The following is a 22,767-nucleotide window of genomic DNA, read 5'->3' as shown; positions in this document are numbered from 1 at the left end:
AACAACTAGAAAGCCTAGTGAAATATAACTACATCCATTTAGAGGCATCAGAGAGATACCCAATCAGTGAAGAAAACAGGTGTGAGACAGAACGGAGGCCCAGAGATGATCCTGGAGTTTGGGACCACTTTTCCCCAGAGGCAGATGCAAATGCTGAAAGTGGAAGCTGAGAGACTGAAAAGCTGAATAGAGTTCTCCACAAATCAAGGAACTGCGGGTTTCAGAGACTGCTGAGTAGGAGGGATCCCAGTAAATACCCTAAGCTATCAGGTACCTGAAAGCAAGTGTGAACCAATAGATTAGCCCTCACAGGGCCTTAAGCCCAGCTTCAAATAATCTATCTATCCTTGGCTGAATTAATGTGACCTGAAATTGCTAGTGTTTCTAGCCTAGATGCTGGCCAGATGCCAAAGTGCACCCTCTCTAGAAGAATATAACAGCATTCAAAGCCTCAAATTATCTATTTAAATATATAATATCTGACACCTATCAAGACATAATCAGTCATAAAGGAAGATAAGATATGACCAAAGAGACAATAGAAAAAGCAGACCCATAAGGAGTTCAGATAACAAACAAACTTTAAAACAACCATGATTAATATGTTTAAGAATATAAAAGACAAGCTTAAAAATGTTGATGAATAACTGGAAATTATGCTTATAAAGTATAAAAAAATGAAAGAAATGTAAATTCTAATATGGATAAATATTATGAATGAAATTAACATATTGGATAGGTTTAACATCAGATTAGACACAGCTGAAAAGAGAATTAGTAAACTTAGAAGCTGGGTCAGAAAAAATATATCTAAGATGAAACAAACAAGCAAAAAGATGATAAATATCAAAAACCAAGAGATAAATAGGACATTGTGAAATGTTCTAACATAGTTGTAACTGGTGTCCCAAATGACAAGAGAAAGAGAATGGGGCAAAAGTAATATTTAAAGATATATTACTTACCTGATGACAATCAGTGGCTTGCATGTGTATGTGTATGAATGCAACAGCTCAAGACTTTAGAAATAGGACCTTGATGACATAATTTCCCTACCAGATTTATATTCCTATTCAAAGCCTGCCCCAGCTCATTCAGTGTGTGTGACCACGGTTACCACACCCACGCAGGGCCTCCCTCCCATCCTTTTCTCAGTCTGTGATGTTTGCTGTAACACTAATGACTACTAGTGCTATTCACCAAAAATTCTGGTCCTCTTTCCAAGCATGGTAGGGATTTAACTTCATTATCCCCTGGAAGTTAGGATGGTCAAGTGCCTTGCTTCGGCAACAAAATGCAACAGCCATATGTGCCCATTTTGGGTGGAAGCTTTAACATTCAGTGTTCAATGTAAATTAAGGTATGTTCTTGTCCTTCTGCCTCAGTGTCACAAGAGAGCGTCCATCAGCCTAGTTACTGGATGATCATAAGAGACCGAGAGATGGAGCTTCCAGCTAATCTGTGAGGGCCCGTTAACATGCATAGGAAATGAACTTGGGCTGTTTTAACTTGTATCATACTTGTTGTCACACTATGACACAGCCTATCCAGACACATGTCCCTTTGACTTGCTTTTTCAGTCTCCTTGTCACCATTCGCCTCCTATTTCAATCCAAACTCCAGGAGACCTTTGCTATCTTGCTTTCTTTTGGGCAGCAGAATCTTCCTTTCCCTTTAGAACTTTTCTATATCTGTTCTTGTGTCCTATTTCTCTTTGCTGAAGGTGGCGATGCCCTTTATTCCCAAGAATGCCCCTTGTATCTGTTTCCTTTGTCCCAGACAGCTGGCAGCTTTACACAGCAATGAAAGTCTTTTCAGCAAATGACTAAAAAGCATGTCCTAGGGAAACATCTACCTCCCTCATCTCTCGACTGTCTGAATCCCAGCCTTCCCTGAACTTAGCCCATTTCATCAGTACAGGTCTGATTGCCACTGCAGGCAGATGGAGAAGCTTCCCCAGGTCTTGTCTGGCAAGACTGCAGCTAGTTACGGATTCTGGACCATCACCTAGCAGGCTGCTGGCAAGCTGTAAATGGAAACAAACAAACAACAGCCTTTGGCTTATAGCTTGAGAGCTTTATGAAGACGAAGAAAGCAATCCTTATTACAATGGCCTGGATGTGCAGTGAGCCTCGTTTTCTGTGAACAAGGAAAGAGGACGGAGCAAAACATTTCACCTATTTCATAATGCACAAAATCAACTGCATGTATGTGTATATCTATATGAAAGGGCATTCCTCTCCAATTAGCAAGTAAGATTATTGTGCATTTGTAACTTTTTTTGTTCTAAAAGCTCCAGCAGTCTCTGAATTCAAATGCTATGTTGTCAAAATATCTGTACACACACACACACACACACAAACCTATTTTCTACAAGTAAGGGAGTAATGAAAGGTTTCTGTCTTTTCCAGGCAAAGAATGAGTCATGGATATCATTTGAGGAAGTCCAGTCTCTACAGGGGACAGGGGGAGTTCCTGACACCCTCTCTTGAAAGCAGCTCATACCTGCTGGGCTCACCTCTCTGTTTTCTGCCAACAACATATTCCATATTCTAGCAACGAGTCTGAATTACCCGAGGCAGAAGCCCTGTTCTTTTTGCAGAAAGCTAAAAAGCTCATTTCTCTTTTTCTTCCCCACAAAAACACAGCCGGTCATTTATCTCTCTACAACTCGCCACAGCTGGAACAGAGACTGGCTCTGTGGCTCGGGGAAGTGGCAGCCGTTTCAGGGCTATGCCCTGCTATGGTAGGTATTTTGGAGTTCTTATTTCCTGGGAGCCAAATAATGTCTCTCCCTGTAGTATTCAACAGTTGGCCAGGCTGACGGCTTAAATTCTCCAGGCAGAGCTGAAACAGCTGCCATATAAGGAACTAGTTAAAAAATCCTGGTGTTCCTTAGAGGCAGGAAGGTGAGACTGGCTTATTTCTTTGGAATACAGAAAGAAGATGAAAATGTGGTCTGTCTACCCAGTGCCAGCCGTGTTCGTGGGCAGAGCAGGTGGCTGTCTGTATGTTGGTATGTGAGGGGTGCCAAGAGGGTCCCCAGCCAAAAATACCCCCCACGTCCAACTGGTCTTGAAATGCTAAATCCTTCTTCAGACATCCTTTGCTTTACAGTTTTCTTTCCTTCAGCATCCTCTTTACAAATGCAAAGAATTTTAGAAGAGGGGGATTACTTACCATTATCTCCTTGTTATGGCCTGAATTATGGGCCCCCAAATTCATATGTTGGAATCCTAATCCCCAGGACCTCCAAATGTGACTGTATTTGTAGACAGGGTCTTTGAAGAGGTAATTAAGTTAAAACAAGGCTCTAGGGCAGGATGCAATTCGATCTGACTGGCGCTTTTATGAAAAGGGGAGATTAGGACACTTCCTCGCACAGAGGGAAGACCACGTGAGGACACGGGGAGGAGACAGCCTCTGCAAGCCCAGGAGAGAGGCCGCAGGAAAACCAAACCTGCTGACAACTTGACCTTGGACTTCAAGCCTCCAGATCTGTCAGAATATAAATTTCTGTTGTTAAGTCCCCAACTCTGCTATGTTCTTACAGTAGCCAGTGCAAATGGATACACTTTTTTTTTTTTTTTTTTTTGAGACGGAGTTTCACTCTTGTCACCTGGGCTGGAGTGCAATCGTGTGATCTCGGCTCACTGCAACCTCCGCTCCCGGGTTCAAGTGGTTCTCCTGCCTCAGCCTCCCAAGTAGCTGGCATCACAAGCACCCGCAACCATGCCCGGCTAATTTTCTTATTTTTAGTACAGACGGGATTTCACTGTGTTGGCCAGGCTGGTCTCAAACTCCTGACCTCAAGCGATCCTCCCACCTCGGCCTCCCTAAGTGCTGGGATTTACTGGCGTGAGCCACCTTACCCGGCCTGGATACACTTCTAAATGTAAATTATGTAAATTAATTTACGCATCCTCTGGTCTTTGCCAGCTGATTGAGGTTTGGAGTAGAAATGGGGAATAGGTGAGTCTCAAACAGGAAAAGGTCAGGAGAAGGTTCCCAAAGAATTATAAGGGAGTCGAGGACATGAGAGGGGTGATGGATTGGAAGGAAGACACAGAGGAAAGGAAGGAGGAAGGTGCTTACATCACTGTGATCTGATGGAAGGGTGATGGGTTGGGTTGGAAGAAAGACATAGAGAAAGGGAAGGACGAAGGTCCTTATCACTGTGATCTGATGGAAGGGTGATGGGTTGAATTGGAAGGAAGACACAGAGAAAGGGAAGGAGGAAGGTGCTTACATCACTGTGATCTGATGGAAGGGTGATGGGTTGGATTGGAAGGAAGACACAGAGAAAGGGAAGGACGAAGGTCCTTATCACTGTGATCTGATGGAAGGGTGATGGATTGATTGGAAGGAAGACACAGAGAAAGGGAAGGAGGAAGGTGCTTACATCACTGTGGTCTGATGGAAGGGTGATGGGTTGGGTTGGAAGGAAGACACAGAGAAAGGAAGGACGAAGGTCCTTATCACTGTGATCTGATGGAAGGGTGATGGGTTGAATTGGAAGGAAGACACAGAGAAAGGGAAGGAGGAAGGTGCTTACATCACTGTGGTCTGATGGAAGGGTGATGGATTGGATTGGAAGAAAGACATAGAGAAAGGGAAGGAGGAAGATCCTTATCACTGTGGTCTGATGGAAGGGTGATGGGTTGGGTTGGAAGGAAGACACAGAGAAAGGGAAGGAGGAAGGTGCTTACATCACTGTGGTCTGATGGAAGGGTGATGGGTTGGGTTGGAAGGAAGACACAGAGAAAGGGAAGGACGAAGATCCTTATCACTGTGATCTGATGGAAGGGTGATGGGTTGGGTTGGAAGGAAGGAAGACACAGAGAAAGGGAAGGAGGAAGGTCCTTATCACTGTGGTCTGATGGAAGGGTGATGGGTTGGGTTGGAAGGAAGACACAGAGAAAGGGAAGGAGGAAGGTGCTTACATCACTGTGGTCTGATGGAAGGGTGATGGGTTGGGTTGGAAGGAAGACACAGAGAAAGGGAAGGACGAAGGTCCTTATCACTGTGATCTGATGGAAGGGTGATGGGTTGGGTTGGAAGGAAGACACAGAGAAAGGGAAGGAGGAAGGTGCTTACATCACTGTGGTCTGATGGAAGGGTGATGGGTTGGGTTGGACAGAAGACACAGAGAAAGGGAAGGAGGAAGGTGCTTATCACTGTGGTCTGATGGAAGGGTGATGGGTTGGGTTGGAAGGAAGACACAGAGAAAGGGAAGGACGAAGGTCCTTATCACTGTGATCTGATGGAAGGGTGATGGGTTGGGCTGGAAGGAAGATACAGAGGAAGGGAAGGAGGAAGGTGCTTATTATCACTGTGACCTGATACTGGTAGAGGCTTACATGCATTCCAATGTGCCGTCAGATTCAGCGTAACATTTTATCCTGACAAAATGTTTGAAGGAGCTCCCTCTCCATTTATAGATGAGGAACCAGAGTCTCAGAAAAGGTGTGAATTGCTCAGGGTTCCCCCAGAACCTGGCCACAAACCCAGTGTAGCCCTCCCCGGCCTGTGGGACCTGGACATTCTTAGGAACAAAAGGCCAAACCACCCCATAATCCACTGGTTTTACACAGCAACCTACTGCCTCAATGAGGACCAGCTTTGGGGCCAGGACTGTGTCTTAGTCTCTTTCGGGGCCCTTACAACTCCTGCTATAGAGCCTTTGCCCCGATGAGCAGAATAGCTGTTGATTGAACCAATACGACCCCCTCTTTTCTTTCCTGCAAAAGCAAGGTGGATTGATGCAAAGCACATACTAGGATTTATTCCAAATATCCTCCCAACTGCGGCCTGAAGATTACCGGTGACCTGGCCGAATTCCTGAGGTGTTCACTGCTGTCTACCTGGCCAAAATCCCCTTCTGTTACTCAAGAATGAAGGTGGCCAGCCTGGGCAACATGGCAAAACCTTGTCTTAAAAAAAAAAAAAAAAAAAAAAAAAAAAAACCACAAAAGAATAAAACAAAATATATGTATACATAAACAAAAATAAACCATAAAACAAAAACCAATATAAAAAAATAAAACAACAATACAAAAAAGTGGCTGCTGCCAAAGCCCGACTACAACAGAAACTTCTCTCTCTCTCTCTTTTTTTTTTTTCATTTCACAAGTTACCACTAAAAAGGCAGGCTCTTTTGTTTGTTTGGTTTGATTTTTTTTTCTTTTTTTTGAGACAGAGTCTCGCTCAGTCACCCATGCTGGAGTGCAGTGGCGCCATCTCGGCTCACTGCAACCTCTGCCTCTCAGGTTCAAGCGATTCTCCTGCCTCAGCCTCCTGAGTAGCTGGAACTAATGGCATGCACCACCACACCTGAGTAATTTTTTTTTTTTTTTTTTTTTTTTTTTTTGAGATATGGTTTTGCCATGTTGGCCAAGCTGGTCTCAAACTCCTGGCCTCAAGTGATATGCTTACCTTGGTCTCCCAAAGTTCTGGGATTACAGGCATGAGCCACCATGTCCAGCCATGTTTTCATTTGTTTGTTTGTTTTGTTTTTGAGACAGGGTCTCGCTCTGTCACCCAGCCTGGAGTACAATGGTGCAAACACAGCTCCCTGCAGTCTCAAGTTCCTGGAGGATTGGGAGCAATCCTCCCACCTCAGCCTCCCAAGTAGCTGGGACTACAGGCATGTGCCACCACCCCAGCTAATTTTTGTATATTTTTGTAAAGATGGGTTTTTACTATGTTGCCCAGGCTCGTCTCAAACTCCTGGCCTCAAGTGATCCACCTGCCTCAGCCTCTCAAAGTGCTGGGAGTACAGGTATGCACCATTGCACTCAGCTTACAACAGAAACTTGACTGCAATGCCATGTAAGCTCTTCACGCTGTACCAATACCTAAGGCGCTTCTTCAATATGGGGCCTGACAGTGACAACCACAGAAACTATTTACTAAGGACAGGTACCATTCTATAAAAACAGCAGTATTCGGCTTAATAAAGTTATTGAGTTTATTCAAATAGACAACATACAAGTATCAATAACAGATGACCACAGTGTGGTTTTGGAATAAACACAATCTCTTCTCACTGTCCAGGACTGGCCCAGGTCCTCATTTAGGTACATGCACCCAGTTCTGAACTGCTTTCTGGGCTATGCTGTGTCCGCTCTTATTCTACGAGGCCAGGGCTGGCTTTGTGGGTGTGCAGCCTTAAACAGGCCCCATGCTGGGTTGAATGCTCTGCTCTGTCTGTCTTGAAATTCTCAGTACTTTTGGAACCAGGGGCCCACATTTACATTTTGCACTGGACTCCACAAATTAGGTCATTAGTTCTGAGAGTGGCCTCATTCCTTTTCTGTATCAGGGCTACTGTATACATTGCAGGGAATCCTCAGGCTCCCACTGTATGATTAGACGAGATTTCTCGGTGTGAATAAAAGATGAAGCGGACACAGTTGGATGGAGGATGCCAACCTGAGAGGGGCCTCATCGTCAAGCAGGGCTGGCAGTTGCTGAATCCTAGGGCTCTAGATAATCTGAAGTCGTGCTTGGAGTCACATGGACACCAACATCTGACCAGAGGCGTGGCAACAACAACAAGGGGTCCTCGGAAGGCTAAGGCCAGAAGCCAAAAAGTTCTGTCCAAAACTGCTACAAGGACAACAGGGAGCAGGGCTCAGTCCCTGTGGAGCAGGCGCTGGCAGAAATTAGCCAAGGATTTCAGGGACCCAGCCAGTGAGGCTGGGGTTAGGGGCTGGAACTCCATCCCAGCTGGGAGATGGAAGGGAAACGGATTGCAGCCAGGAACTCAGGCCCCTGGCCAATTCTAGCAGATGGAGAAGAGAGGGAAGCTGTTGCTCTCTACTCCTTCAGGCTCCTGGGGATCTGCTGAGTAAAGGTCTAACATCTCCAGGTTGAACTCACTCTGACTACCCGCAGGGAAGGACTTGAACTTTTAACAACGGATGCTTTGTAACAGCTGGGAGCAGGGGAAGCCCAGCAAATAGAGCTTAATAGAATAGGTGAAAGGCTTTATGCTAAATCTGGAATTGTCATCAACAGCATCTCTGTAGCTCTAGCTATATCTGTTCTTATTTGCTGCTGTGTAATTTGGTCACAAGCCTAGAATTTAAGAAGGTATGGCTCATCTTCAATGCTTGTACTGCAATTTCTTCCTCTACTGGGGAAAAGTCTCTCTCTCTCTCTCTCTCTCTCTCTCTCTCTCTCTTTTGCACGCTGTCTCCTCTCTCCTCCCCTTTCTTTCTTTCTCCCTTTCTCTTCCCTGCATTCTCCCTGTCTGCCTCTGAACCTCCCCTTCTCTGGCTCCCCCTCTTCCTCTTGTTCTCCCTCTCCCTGCCCTCCCCTGGCTCTTGTTGGTAATGAGCACCTCTCAGCCTGAGTGCTATTGGAAAGTCTCCCCATGATTCAGAGGCCTGCGCCCCACAGAGCCTCCTGTGCTTACCACAGCCACCCACCTCGCCAGGAGCAGCTGGTTTGAAAACTGCCCACCTGCCACCTCATGGGGACTTGCTCTTAATTGTTTGGTTTCCATGTGCGTCGTATATCCACTCCCAACATAGAGGCTTTGCTTTGGGTAAGAGGAAATGCAAATGGAAACACAGGCATTACGTCCAGGATTCTTTCTGGAGGTTAGACTAAATGACCTCTAAGATTCCTGCCAGAATCTGTTATAAATAACTCAAAACCTGATTAAAAATTCTACCGGAAAGCTGTCTGAGATTGACAGCATGTAATCTATATAGACATATGCAAATTGTGAATGAGTCTAGTAAGAGGACCACAGCTGATGTTTCTTGAGCACTAACTACATGCCGGGCACTGCACTAATTGCACAATCTCATTGAATCCTCATGACAGCCCAGGAGGAATATTTCTAAATATTTCTGTGTTACAGGTGAAGAAATCTGTAGAGTTTCAGTCAGCAACTTGCCAAGTGACACAGCCAGTAAACAAAGGAGCAGGACTGATCCCCACTCCATACCCATCTGACAGTCTCAACAGGATGTATTTCAGAAGGAAGTCAGACCCAGGGAAGACCTCGCTCCCAGGTGGCTTTGCACGGTGACAAGCTCTTAGACTCAGTTGTGGTACTGGGCCTGAACTAGCTGAGTTAACAGGTTTTTCTCTGCCCCTGACATTGATGGTTCTGACAGTTCATCCCATTATTTTTATGTCTGCATAGAGTGGTTGCTTCCTGGCTTTGACTGTGTGCTCAGATAGAATATTTCCCTGGATCCTTTGGAAGCGTGCTGCTTAAGATCAACACCTCTGAAGTCAGAGGCAATGGCCCTCACTCTAGAAAGAAGTACCTGGTTCAGGTTAACCCCCATCTTTGCTCCTGTGTGTATCAACCTGGCCTCGCATGGCATCTGCTGCAATGATTCAAACCCTGGAGGATTCCGTTTGGCCAGCTCTGCTTTCTATTTTGTAAATCTGATGAGCCACTAGATTGTGGAATCAGAACTCACTGCCTTTAAGCATATTTGCAATTGGCCACTAAACGAGCTTCAGAATAGTGTCAGACCAGGACACAGAAGCATGCATGCAGTGTGTGTGTGTAATCACGAATACATGATTGCATGTGTGTGCATGTCACATCTTCCCTGTCACCCAGACTACAAACTGTGGTATCATCTTGAGTCTGCTCACCCACACTCACTCACTCATCTGCCTGCATCTCTCCCTCAGTTTCACAGACACTGTCCTTTTTCAGGGTCTCTTGGTCTCCTCTGCCCCAGACAACTCTGCCAGCCTCCTGTCCCATCTGCCCTTATCCAGGCTGTCACCTCTCTGATCCATCAATCACATTAATGCCAGAATCATCATCCTTGCATAAGGCCACTTGCATCACAGATCTTCTCAGAATTCCACAAGAATGGGAATCCCAAGTTTCTGCTCATGACCGTCGCATTCCGAGTCCTGCAAAATCTTTCTCCAAATTTACTCTCCAACTTCATCACCCATTACATGCACCTTAAAGTTCATCCAAACACCGTATATAGAATCCACATTAATTGAGCCTCTGCTACAGCCAGGCACGCTGCTACCTGCTAGGGAATATTTATAAACAGAACACGAGCTTGCAATCAGCTCTGAGAGCGTTCTTCAAGACCCGCAGCACAACAGACCCTCCCAGGACTCCTTGGCCTGGAAGATCCTGCTCCTTTTCTGGCCTATTAAAATCATTCTCATTTTCCAAGTCAGATGTTTACCTACTGTGACATTGACCTTAATCCCCTTAGAATCCTTTCTTGGAGCCTAAGTCCTTGAGTTTTTGTCCTGATTTTGCTATTAAACTAGTTGTGTGAGTTTGGGGAAATTTCTTAACCTCATGGGGTCTCAGTTTTCTCATCCTGAAAAACGGGGATAATACATAATACAAATACCTCCTCATGTACTTGTTGAGAGGAGAAAATGATTTTTTTTTTCTTAAAGCATTTAGGACAGGGTAAAAAATTATTATTATTATTATTATTATTGTTGTTGTTTTTTGAGAAGGAGTTTTGCTCTTGTTGCCCAGGCTGGAGTGCAATGGCACAATCTCGGCTCACTGTAACCTCCGCCTCCTGGGTTCAAGTGATTCTCCTGACTCAGCCTCCCAAGTAGCTGGGATTACAGGTTCCTGCCACCATGCCTGGCTAATTTTTTATATTTTTAGTAGAGACAGAGTTTCATCATGTTGGTCAGGCTGGTCTTGAACTCCTGACCTCAGGCGATCCGCCTGTCTAGGCCTCCCAAAGTGCTGGGATTATAGGCGTGAGCCACCGCACCTGGCCAAAAATTGTTTCTAGCACCTTGGCTCCCATGTGTTGCTTATGTATTGCTATTTACATGTACGCCATTCTGCCTGCTTCCTCTATGCAATTTTTAGTTCTTTGAGATAAAGGATGGTCATTATCCATCCCAGCATCGCTAGCAGAGAGCTCTGATCACAGAAGATGTTTAATAAATGTTGGCTTAGTTGAGTTCAGTTGCTAAATGATCATAGAAATTTTAAGTTCATTTTACCTATTCCTCTGCCTTCAAGTAGGACTTTCCTAATTCTAGGTAGAGGAGATTCTGGTCCCTGGCAACCTATTCCACTTTCTGATATTTCAATCTAAAGGAGACCTTAGAGGTCATTTCATGCAGAGATGTCAGTTGCCATTTTATGTGTTGACCTCAATTGATTAATAATGGCTTTCTCAAGTTCTGGGAGTGCTACAATTGATTAGTGATGTCTGGCCCTTGCATGGGCAGGGCAGCTGATAATGTGCAGGTCTTGTATTTGCCATTCTCAATTTAGTCCATTGCTCTCTTTTGAGTATGAGGAGACTAAGTCTACAGAAGCTGAGTGACATACTCAAGGTCACACAGTTAGTGTTAGCAGGGTCCAAATGGGAAGTTAGGTGTTCTGAATACAAATTCAGTATTTTTTAGAGAGATTGGAATTTGGGAGAGAAAAAAGGGGATCCAAGTGTGAGTCTATGCCTCATTTGCCTGTAGATGTAACTGCCCATTCTCATCCTTCTGTAGGCTGGGGAACGTGTCTTTGAAGCACAGCACATGAGTGGCAGGAGCCTAGTGGAGGAGTTGCCCCTGCAAACTCAGTGGACCCTCATACCTCATCCTTCTCTCAGACAGCCTGGCCCAACCTGGACTTGACAGATGGTGCTTGCCCAACTCACAGGGGTGGCAGGACTGAGTCCTGGGCTGTTTCAGAAGAGGGGATGTCACAAACAAGTTCTGATGAATGTTATGCTTTTACAAAATAAGATTAGATCCGGGGTAGACTCCATGGGGAAAAACATCCTCTTCTTTATAATGTTGATTTTGTTATTTTAATTCAAAACAAAAGCACTGAAAGGGTTTCTCTGGGGGAGTGGAAAAGATTATTCTGCAAGATCCAAAAAAATTATAGAATTCAGAGCTTCCAAAATAAGCTGAAATTTCTGAAGAATCCAGACTACATAACTTGTGTCAACATAATTTAGAATCTGATTATGTAAGTAGGTAGGGGGAGAAGGGAGGCACCAATTCACACACACACAAAAAGAGTAGTAAGAGGCAAAATTCATTAAACACCAGGCATCTGCTCTCGGGAATGATTACCGTTCTAGCTGTAAACTATACAGGCCTGTCACTGACTAATATCATGTTACAGCACTTAACACCACTTGATGTCAATTATAAAATAGCACGCTTAGTTGAATACCCTTAGTACACAAACACTGGTATCTAGAATCATGAACTATTACGCCTAGGAGGAAATTAAAGATAGCAGCCCAATCCCCTTAATAGGTGTCCACAAGAGAAAAACGACTTACCCAAGGCCACACTGCAAGTTACAGGCAGAGTTCATCCATAATCCCCGGAGTCTTCCTTCAGAAGCTTTCTACTGTCTGATGTAGACATCCTAGCATTACATGTTTGCTATGAAATATAGGATAGCACATCAGAATTCAGGTATCCAAAGCAATTTTACTCATTCCAAAATATCAGTATTTACATCACCCGAGTTAATATTTCCATCTGTTGTCATCCTTTCCTTTGATACAGCCACGTAATTTTCATGTACCCATTATTGGGCCCTGAAAACACTCCTACAGACGAGTGGAGGAAACCAATGCTTGTGAGTTGCCTTTTATGTGCCAGGGACTGCCCACACTGTCTCCTAGAAGCTCACAAATTATTTTCAAGAACTCTTTCTTCAAGAGATTCAAGGTCAAGTGGTTAACAAATGGTAGGGCTGGCATGCAAAGCCAGGTCCACCCGTCTCCAAATTTCTTGGACAGCTCAAGTGGCCATAACAAAAACACCATGGACTGAGATTTTTTTTTTGGAGACAGAGTCTCACTCTGTTGCCAGGGTGGAGTGCTGTGGCACGATTTCGGCTCACTGCAACCTCCGCCTCCCAGGTTCAAGCAATTCTCCCACCTCAGCCTCCTGAGTAGCTGGGACTACGGGTGCGCACAACCACGCCCAGCTAATTTTTTTTATTTTTAGTAAAGACAGGGCTTCACCATGTTGGCCAGGATAGTCTCGATCCACCCACCTCAGCCTCCCAAAGTGCTGGGATTATAGGCGTGAGCCACCATGCCTGGCTGGTTTTTTTGTTGTGTTTTTTTGAGACAGGCAGGAGTGCAGTAGCACGATCATAGCTCATTGCAGCCTCAGACTCCAGGGCTCAAGACATCCTCCCACATCAGCCTCTCTAGTAGCTGGAACTACAGATGCACACCACCATGCCTGGCTAATTTTTGTATTTTTTGTAGAGGCAGGATCTCACATTTTGCCCAGGCTGGTCTTGAACTCATGGCGTTGAAGAACATTTACTATATTATTTCAGACAAGGAGGGAAGGGCGGGAGGGAGACAAAGTCATAAACAGTTGGTATTCTCATAAGAGACAGATAGCAAGACTCAGAACACTTGACTCTCATTCTCCTGTTTGCTGCAGCTCTGCAGTCATGAGGCATGTGGAAAGTTCATGGCTACCCTCTCCCCTGAAAAACTGAAAAAAAAAATCCCCTGAAAAGAATCATGGAGTGGTGGTTAATTTTATGTGTCAACTTGGCTAGGCCACAGTACCCAGGTATTTGGTCAAACACCAATCTAGATGTTGTTGTGAAGGTATTTTTTATATGAGATTGATATTCAAATCAGTAGACTTTGAGTAAATCAGATTATTCTCCATAATGTGGGTGGGCCTCATCCAATCAGTTGAAGATCTTAAGAGAAAAAGACTAAGGTTCCCTGAGGAAGAAGGAATTCCACCTCCAGGCAGCCTTCAGACTTGAGCCACAACATCACCTCCGCTGGGTCTCTAGCCTGCCAGCCTGTCCTGCAAATTTCAGACTTTCAGGCCTCCACAATTCTTGACCTGATTCCCCAACTTATTAAAACACACACACACTCGCACACATACACACGCACACACAAATTGATTCTGTTGAACCCCAACTAACTCACAACTCACTCACATGGGGTTAGCCTCAAGAGCAACTTTAGGTAGAAGCCCCCTTGGTGGTATCCACAGACCCCATGCTGACCTCCTTTTGGCCTCCTTGGTTGGGGTGGGGTATGGAGGCTCAAGGGCCTCTTCCCCACAAGCCAGAACCTGTCCCTACCTGTTTAGAGCACTGGCTGTGATATGGAGCCATCCAAAAGTACAAGAACTGAGGGTTGACAGCCCCTTGACTCCCCCCACCAGAAGCTCTCCCCTTTTGATTGGGGGATGGGGATCTTACCCAAAGATTCCATTTTATCCCTAATACAAATTCATGCTTCTGCCCTCCTATGATCTGAATGTATGTGCTGCCCCCCAGCCATCCCCCACCGCTGAATTCATACGTTGCAATGCTAACCCCCCAAGGTGATTAAGAGGTATTAAAAGATGGGACCTTTGGAAGGTAACTTGATCACAAGGGTGGAGCTCATGTGAGTGGAACTAGTTGCCCTTATAAAAAAGGTTGGAGGGAGCTCCCTGGCCCTTCCCACCATGTGAAGAACAAGTCGCCATCTATGAAGCAGATAATCTGTTGGTGCTCTGATCTTGGACTTCCCAGACTCCAGAACCATGAGCAACAAATTTCTGTTGTTTATAATTTACCCAGTCTTAGGAATTTTTGTTTTGTTTTAGCAGCCCAAATGGAGTAGTGCATGCCCACTGGAAAGCAGAGGGGAGAGAATGCAGAGGTCCCTAGAGTTTAGAATGAATGATCAGCTCACCCTGGGGGATATAACTTAACGCAACTTGCACTCTTCACACATTTCTGTTTGCCAGGGAGGAACTTCCAGCATCCAGCGTGGGTCCCTAGGGTCAGGTGCCTGGTGCCAAAGAAGTAACCCCCAGCAAGAGCGAGGGACTGAGAACAAATAAGGGAGGGGTTATGGCAGGATCTCTGCTCTATTCATTAGCTCTTTGTTTTGTGGTTGCTTGGTGTTTTTGTCCTTTCCTTTTGTACTGAAGTAACCTTGGAGTCCTGGGAGTCAGGACTAGAACATGGTTCCAATCCAAAGTAACTGATTAAATATCTTCATTTCTTTATCTGTGACATACCACCCATTTTGTTCCCCTCAGTTGATTTGAAAGTTTGGCATTCAATTTCTCTTCTCTTCATGGACATCTTTGTGGAATCATTTTTTATCTATATGCACATGTGAAATTGCTGATATTAGGCCATTTTTTAATTTACAAAAATGGTAACTTCATATGGTTCAGCTTGATATAGTTTCTCCTAATGTAAGCCAGGAACTCAAACACACTTTTAATCTCCCTCAGATACACACTTTCCAATGCCCACTTCCTCCAGCTTTACATATATGTATATCTGTAACATGTACATATTACATGACATTTTCTGCAAATTTAGGTTCACATTTTTAATAAAAGGCTTTTTTAAACAAAGAATATATTGTGCTTACTTTTCCTCACTATTATACCTTGTATAACACTTCTTGCTCTTTGATTCTTGTATCCTTTAACTGGAACACATTCTTTGGTTATTTTTCAGGTAGAGTCTATATATGAGAATATCTTCTAAAGATCTTACATGACTGGAAATGTCTTTACTTCATCCCCACTCTTAAATGTTCATTCGGCTAGATATAGAATTGCATTCACATTTTTTTTCTCAGAACTTGAAAAGTATTCCTCCTGCCTCTTCTGACTTCCAGCTTTGCCAATGAAGGATCTGTTGCTATTGCAAAGTTGTATTTTCTGTTTCCAAGATAACCAAATGGTCTATTTTCAAAGCCACATGTTCTTGTTTCATAACCACCTATTCTTACTTTATGGATATAACACCCTCCTTTATTTTTTTCTGAATTTTAAGTTTGCTTTGCAACAATCCTGTTCTGATCGTTCCATTAACTTTGTGCCCTCAGGTGTAAATTCGGTTTATCTTCTTTTGTGGGGCTTATTTTTCTCAAGCATCTGGTGATTCACAGTTGCATTCTCATCCCTGTGGTCAAGGCCCCTCAGTTCTTCAGGAGAGGTAGAGCTTGTTGACCACTGCCCCAACCTGCTCCAATGTTAGCAGTAGTAGCGGAAGGACAATCTGGACTGGATAAGATACCCAGGTGCCTCCATGTTCACCGTGGTGTTGCTATTCACATGTGGGTGGCTCTGTTCGCTCCATCCCAGGCTCCCACACTCACCATTCCTATTTAGAGACAAGGACTCTGATTATCACTGCTTGGCCTGGGGAAGAGAATGGAAGAGAAGACAGTGGGCAAAGCTGTAGAGTAATCCCCTGGGGCCTGAGCAGTATTCGTTTCAAGGGCAGATGTTTAGACTACAGGTCTCATTGTGCCAGAGCTGAGCACTGCATCACAGGACCCAGGCCCCCGGTGTCCTCTGATCAATGCGTGTGTATACATGTGTGTGTAAGAGATGCAAGTTTTCTAAAGTGCAGGCCTGGCACCTGAGCTTCCTTTACTTTTCTCCTGGAGATTTCTCAAGTTTTCAAGTCACCGTAAGTTCTCCTTCTTGTTTCGAGGTGCAAATACATATTTTTCAAAATATATTTTCTATCATTTCTATGGATTCAGTGTGGACAGGAAGATAGTGCAGCTTGTGCCTAGGGATTATTGTGAGATGCCTCGACAAACTGTGAAGATGAGAATTAATGAGCGCATGATGCAAGGCCTGACACGCATCATGACAGCCAGTATTGAGAGATTGTTGTGTTCACTATGCTAATCCTATTTCAATATGGCTTCCAGTCTACACAGGGGACATAGTTATCTCCATCCCTGGAGCTACTTCTCAGGTAAAAGAGTCATTTCTTTAACAGATCCAAGCCCAGCTTAATCACCTATCACTTCAGGAAGAACGTTATCATTCTCCTTCCACAGTTCATTAGAAAACAGGTGCCGTACTGCGTCTGAGCTCCTGCCTTTCATCACTCATTGGCCTCTGTACTGGCTGCCATGTTAATTTAATCTTAGCTGGTAAAAGGCTTAGGAGAGAGAGGGGAGCTTCCAGCATACAGCTGTGGGGAAGAGTCTAGAATCTCAAACTTTCCATGGCTCCTTGTAGGGAAGCACATTTTGTTCTGAAATGTGCTGCATACATTTGGCTCTTCGCCTGAAGGAAAATGTTCTGGGGGTTTAAAATGCTTTAAAAAGGAAAAGGAAAGGTGAAAAAGGAAGAAAGGAAGGAAAGAAGAGGGAGAGGAAGAAAGGGAGGGAAGGGGCAAGCCATGTTCCTGTTCCCTGTCAAATCCCTTTGTCTCTGGATACATTCGTTGTCAGCCCTGCCAGATGTTGAAAGTATTTGAGAGTTGGCAGCAGGTTCCAGTGAGAAAATCAAATCTCTGCTCCTCCTGAGAACTCCATTAGTGAGATAGCTAAACTGTGGCTTCACCTGAAAGAGGATAGACAGCAACCCACAAGGAAAACTCCCGTCTCCTTAGAGAGCTTTGAGAAGCATCTGGGTCCTGTTTCTCAGGCCTTGACAACACTTCCTACTCCTTCCGCCCACAGAAATATTCTGGAAAAAGACATCAGTACACTAGAGACACTACCTCTCCACTGCTGCGCCTCATGCGGCAGAATCCAGCTAGATGCATTTGTTCGTGTTCTCGGCAGGCTGAGAGTGTCCTGGGGACAGAAAGGGAACAGAAATCCTGCCCTCAGGCATAGTAGTGTAGCTCTCCAAAGCCAAGAATACATTCATGACTCAGGAGAAGACTGATTCATTTGGTGTGTCTGTACTCAGAAGTATAAATTTATATTGTACAAATATAATACAGAATAGTCAATCTCAAATTTTTTCTTTTTTTTTTTTTTTTTGAGACAGAGTTTTGCTCGTTGCCCAGGCTGGACTGCGGTGGTGCGATCTCAGCTCACTGCAAGCTCTGTCTCCCAGGTTCAAGCAATTCTCCTGCCTCAGCCTCCCAGGTAGCTAGGATTACAGGCATGTACCACCATGCCTGGCTAATTTTGCATTTTTAGCAGAGATGGGGTTTCACCATGTTGGTTGGGCTGGTCTTGAGCCGCTTGATCTGCCCACCTCGGCCTCCCAAAGTGCTGAGATTACAGGCATGAACCACCATACCCAGCAATCTCAAATTTTAAAACCAGCAACGTGATACAATTTTATGTATATACCTGTTTATTTGAAAAACTCAGAAATTTTCATTTGAAATACTTTTCCATGAAATGTTATGTATACATGTCAAAAACCATGGAAGTGTTTATAATCATTGACCCTGTAATACCACTTCAAGGAATGTGCCCTACGACACTAATTCAACAGGAAAAAAGAGCAAAGATGTTCAATTGTTGTTAAAACTTAAAAACTAGATACTAATTGTGCCACATACACACACTCAATAAAAAGGTTTAAGAAATTAAGAAGGCTGAGCACACAGTAGCTCATCCCTATAATCCTAGCACTTTGGGAGGCTGAGGCAGGAGGACTGCTTGATCCCAAGAGTTTGAGACCAGCCTGGGCAACCTTGCCTCTACAAAAAAAAAACAAAAAAAATCAGCTTGGCATGGTGGTGAGTGCCTGTAGTCCCAGCTACTCAGAAGGCTGAGGTGGCTGTGATCACGCCACTGCACTCTAGCCTGGGTGACAGAGTGAGACCCTGTCTCAAAAAGTAAATAAATACATAAATACAAATTACGAGAAACCAATATGTTGTGACATTATGCAAGTATTAAAAATGATTGCATCAATAAGGTAGTTGCATGGACAACAACTGTGATATAATGTTGGGTAAAGGAGTCCAAAGGTATCATTGGTATGTGCACCATGCTTACAATTTCACAGAAATATTTATGCCTATGGGTCTGCCAAGAAGGCATTATAGAAAAATGAAATTACTTGTATTAGAATAGTAGAAATATGAGTAACAGTTTTCTTTCAATGGTGCAATGTTGTTTCTAAAATAAAACCAGAAACATAAAACAAAAGGAATGTTGTTAGATCTCTGCATCAATGCCTAAAAGTCCTTTTAACTCATATGTAATTCATCTAAGTACTAATAGTTCCAGGGCCTGAAGTTAAGTTCTGCAGAAGAAAAATTACAAAGAGAGATGGGACAGGGAGAGAAAAAAGAAAGAATTGAGGAACAAAGGGGAGGTGGTGGAGGAAATGGTGCAGAAAGACTTCCAACCACCTCACCTTCAGTCTGTATTTGCTTTCAGCATTTTATCATGTCAACTAAGAATGATGAGGTTCATAAATTTGGAAAGGAGGGCTTTATTTCTCATAAAGTGTTGCAGCCTACAGGATGGCCATTCTGATGGGCTGGGAATTGTAGCCTCCCGCCAGAAGCCAAAAACAGGCACTTCAAGGATCAGAAGAATAAGACAGGGATTGATGCTGAATGGCGTGGCCAAATACATACATTCCGTAAGCTATAAGAGCAGTCATGAATATTTATGAAAGAAGAAACACACACATGCACAACTGAGCTTCATACCTCTCCATGGGACCCATGTTCAAAAAATGACAACATTAACACGACCCAACAGTGGAGTTTTCAGCCTTCTGATATCAAAATGTAAAGCAGAGGACAAGGAAACCCTTGCTGTGCATTCTCCAGAGGCTGGCCAGAACCACTCCGTGGTTGGTGGTCTCTTATCAGGAAGGAAAGTTGGTTGGTTCTTGTGTCAAAACTGCAGAAGAGAGGGGCAGCAGTCAGGCAGCTGGTTGAAGTCATTCGTGGAGTCTTTTGAAAGGGCTGGTTTCTGTTTAGCCCTTAGGGAAGAAAGCCTAATGGCACCTAGTGAGGAGGGGCATATAGCAAGGCTTGTCTAATCTCCCATTCCATCAGAGCTGGAATTCAACTTCCAAGGTTTCTCTGGGGTACCTTTGGCTAAGAGGGAGTCTGTGCAGTCCATGTGGGGCTTAGACTTCTATTTTTACGTCCAGCCTTATGCTGGTCTTACTTCCTTAGTGTCCTGAATCTATTCCTTCCTAAATTGTAAGTTCTTTTCCTAAATTCAGATCTATCTATCTCCAATCTGGATACCACATTCTCTCGATGACTAACATTACTGTAAAACATGATCCTTGGGTTTCAATAAGCAATTGATCAAAAATCAGCTTGGCAAATAGAAGAGCAACAAGACTGTTTCTTCCCTCCAAAGGTTATTGCCTTTACCCGACAATTTGTTGTAATGGGGATATTTGAATGGCTGGCAATACTTTGTGTTTTGCCTTTCTAATTGCGTGACTTTTTCCTAGTTGGTTGTGAGCAACCATTTGCCTGGGGGCAGGCACAAGTTGAGGGAAGAGGGTGGTGACTGTGGGATGATTAAGAATGTCACAGAAAAAAATGCGAAGAGAAAGACTTAATTAATATTCAGGTTTTGACCTATATAATAGGATTAAGTACAAAGGCAATGGTCTTGCAACTAGGCTACAGCTTTAATAAAGGATTTTCTAAATATGACTCCTCTTCTGGGCACATCATCCATCAAGACTGGGTGATTTGGGTTACAGAGTTATCTCCATAATGAAGAGAAGGTAACCCATTTGCTCATGACAGCTACATGGTAGGGATAACTCTACAACCTGAGTTGTATGAGAGAAGTGGAATTTAACTGTTATGAGTTGAATTCTGTCCACCCAAGATTCATAGGTTGAAGTCCTAACCCCCCATACCTCAGAATGTGGCCCTCTTTGGAGACAGGGCCTTAAAGAGGTAATCAAGTTAAAATGAGGTCATTAGAGTGGTCCCTAATCCATACGACTTGTGTTGTTACAAAAAGAGGAGATTTGGACACAGCAAGCCATCTAAGAGAATGTCACATGAACATGAAGATCTACAAGCCAAGGAAAAAGGCCTGGAACAGATCTTTCCGTAGAGCCCTTAGAAGGAACCAACCCTGCCAACACCTTCATCTTAGACTTCTAGCCTCCCAAACAGCGAGACAATAAATTTCTGTTGTGCAGGATACCCAGTTAGTGGTACTTGTTCAGTCACAGAAAACTAACCAAATGACCAAAGGAAGATGAAAGAAAAGCCCTCCTTTCTACTCTGAGGGACTGTGGGAAAGGGGCGATGTTCCTCCCATCTTCATAGGCTTTCCTGTGCCAACCTGGGATGCTACTACCTCAAAGTCACCGGGGCCACACAGGATGGTCAGGTGAGCTCAGCTGGGCCTTCTTCAGTTCCAGTGGGATATTTGCAAGACCCCAGTGACTGATGGAGTCTGCAAAGAAGTGGCTGCCCAGAGGTCATAGTAGCAGGGAAGAGGTGGATCTGTAGGGCTACAGTGGATGCCCAAGTTCAGACTAGTGGGAGTCACAGCTAGACTTCAGAAGGGATATAGTCCCAGCAGGTGGGGCTCTAGCCAGGTACAGAGGCTGATTCATAAGTTACATAGCCGTAGGATAACACTGCAAATGCTAGCAGGGTGAGAAGGTCCCAGGTAGACTGGAGATCTCCCCGCCAAAGACCAGAGCCCCTTTAAGCATCACAGCTCTTCCCTACCACACAAGATGTACATAAGCCTCACTCCTGCTCCACATACCATCTTAGGAAGGGAAAGGGGCTGAGGGGAGAACATGCATCTGGCAGACCAGGCACTTTTAGTCAAGAGGAACTGGGCACAACCAAATGATCGGATCAGACAAAACTTTAAACCAATTCAGATATCAAATTAATTGTTTCCAGGCCACCAAGTTGTATTATGTGTTTAAATTCTACAATGTATATGCAAAGCGCTGTATTATCACAGGACTGTGGGTTGGTGGAGGAAGTAGAAGTGGGACCATTCACCACCAGGGTCACTCTCTCAATCAACTACTTCAGAAAACCCTTAGGGATGGTCCTGGTGTCTCCTCTGGTGTTTTCTAGACTAGACTGGATGTGTTCCAAAGATTCTCACGACTTTGTGCTGTCACTAGCTTCAGGTAATGAAGTTTCACAGCCTGGAGCAGTGCTAATTAAAGTCAATAGCAGCTTGATGATCCTGACACCACACCCTCAATAAACAAAACCATTGCTTAGTCTGTCAGCTGCTTTAGATGCTCAGGCAAAGTGAAGGGCTGTCAGATAGAAACTGGGAAGTGGGCAGAGCTACGCAGGGCTAGCAGAGGGTAAGCTGAGGGTGAGCCGAGAGCCGGCTGAGGGTGCACCGGTGGGGAGAAGGTGGACCTTTTCATCTTGGCTCTGTTCTGTAGGGGTGGTACATCTTTCATTTGGGATAAGGAAATCTCTACCACAGCAGGAGGAAAGGTCATTAGCCTGGCCAGCCACGGTGGCTCACGCCTGTAATCCCAGCACTTTGGGAGGCACAGGTGGGTGCCTTGAACTTGAGGTCGAGTTCGAGACCAGCCTGGCCAACATGGCGAAACCCCATCTCTACTAAAAATACAAAAAATTCGCTGAGCATGGTGGCGCACACCTGTAATCCCAGCTACTTGAGAGGCTGAATCAAGAGAATCGCTTGAGCCCGGGAGGCAGAAGTTGCAGTGAGCCAAGATCGCACCACTGCACTCCACCCTGGGAGAGAGACAGCAACTCTATCTCAAAAAAAAAAAAAAAAAAAAAGGCCATTAGCCTTAAGCCTTTTCAGGTTGAGGAGGTGAGTTTTTTATTGTAAATAAACAAACATAACAGTTCTTTGGACATGAAATAAAAGTAAACAGTAGGACTTACAGATGACTTCCCATCTTAAGCAGCCTAGGAATCACAGCTATTAATAATGGCGTTTTCCTGGAAGGAGCTCCAAGAACTTGTAAACCAAAAAGTATCTGAAACATCTTAATTGATTTAGGAGTCTATTTTGCCAGGGTTAAAGACATGCCCATGATATAGGCTCACGAGTTGCTGACAAC

This window comes from Macaca thibetana, chromosome 1 (assembly GCF_024542745.1).
Source record: "Macaca thibetana thibetana isolate TM-01 chromosome 1, ASM2454274v1, whole genome shotgun sequence".
In the NCBI taxonomy this organism is placed as follows: domain Eukaryota; kingdom Metazoa; phylum Chordata; class Mammalia; order Primates; family Cercopithecidae; genus Macaca; species Macaca thibetana.
This window is presented reverse-complemented; position numbering follows the sequence as displayed.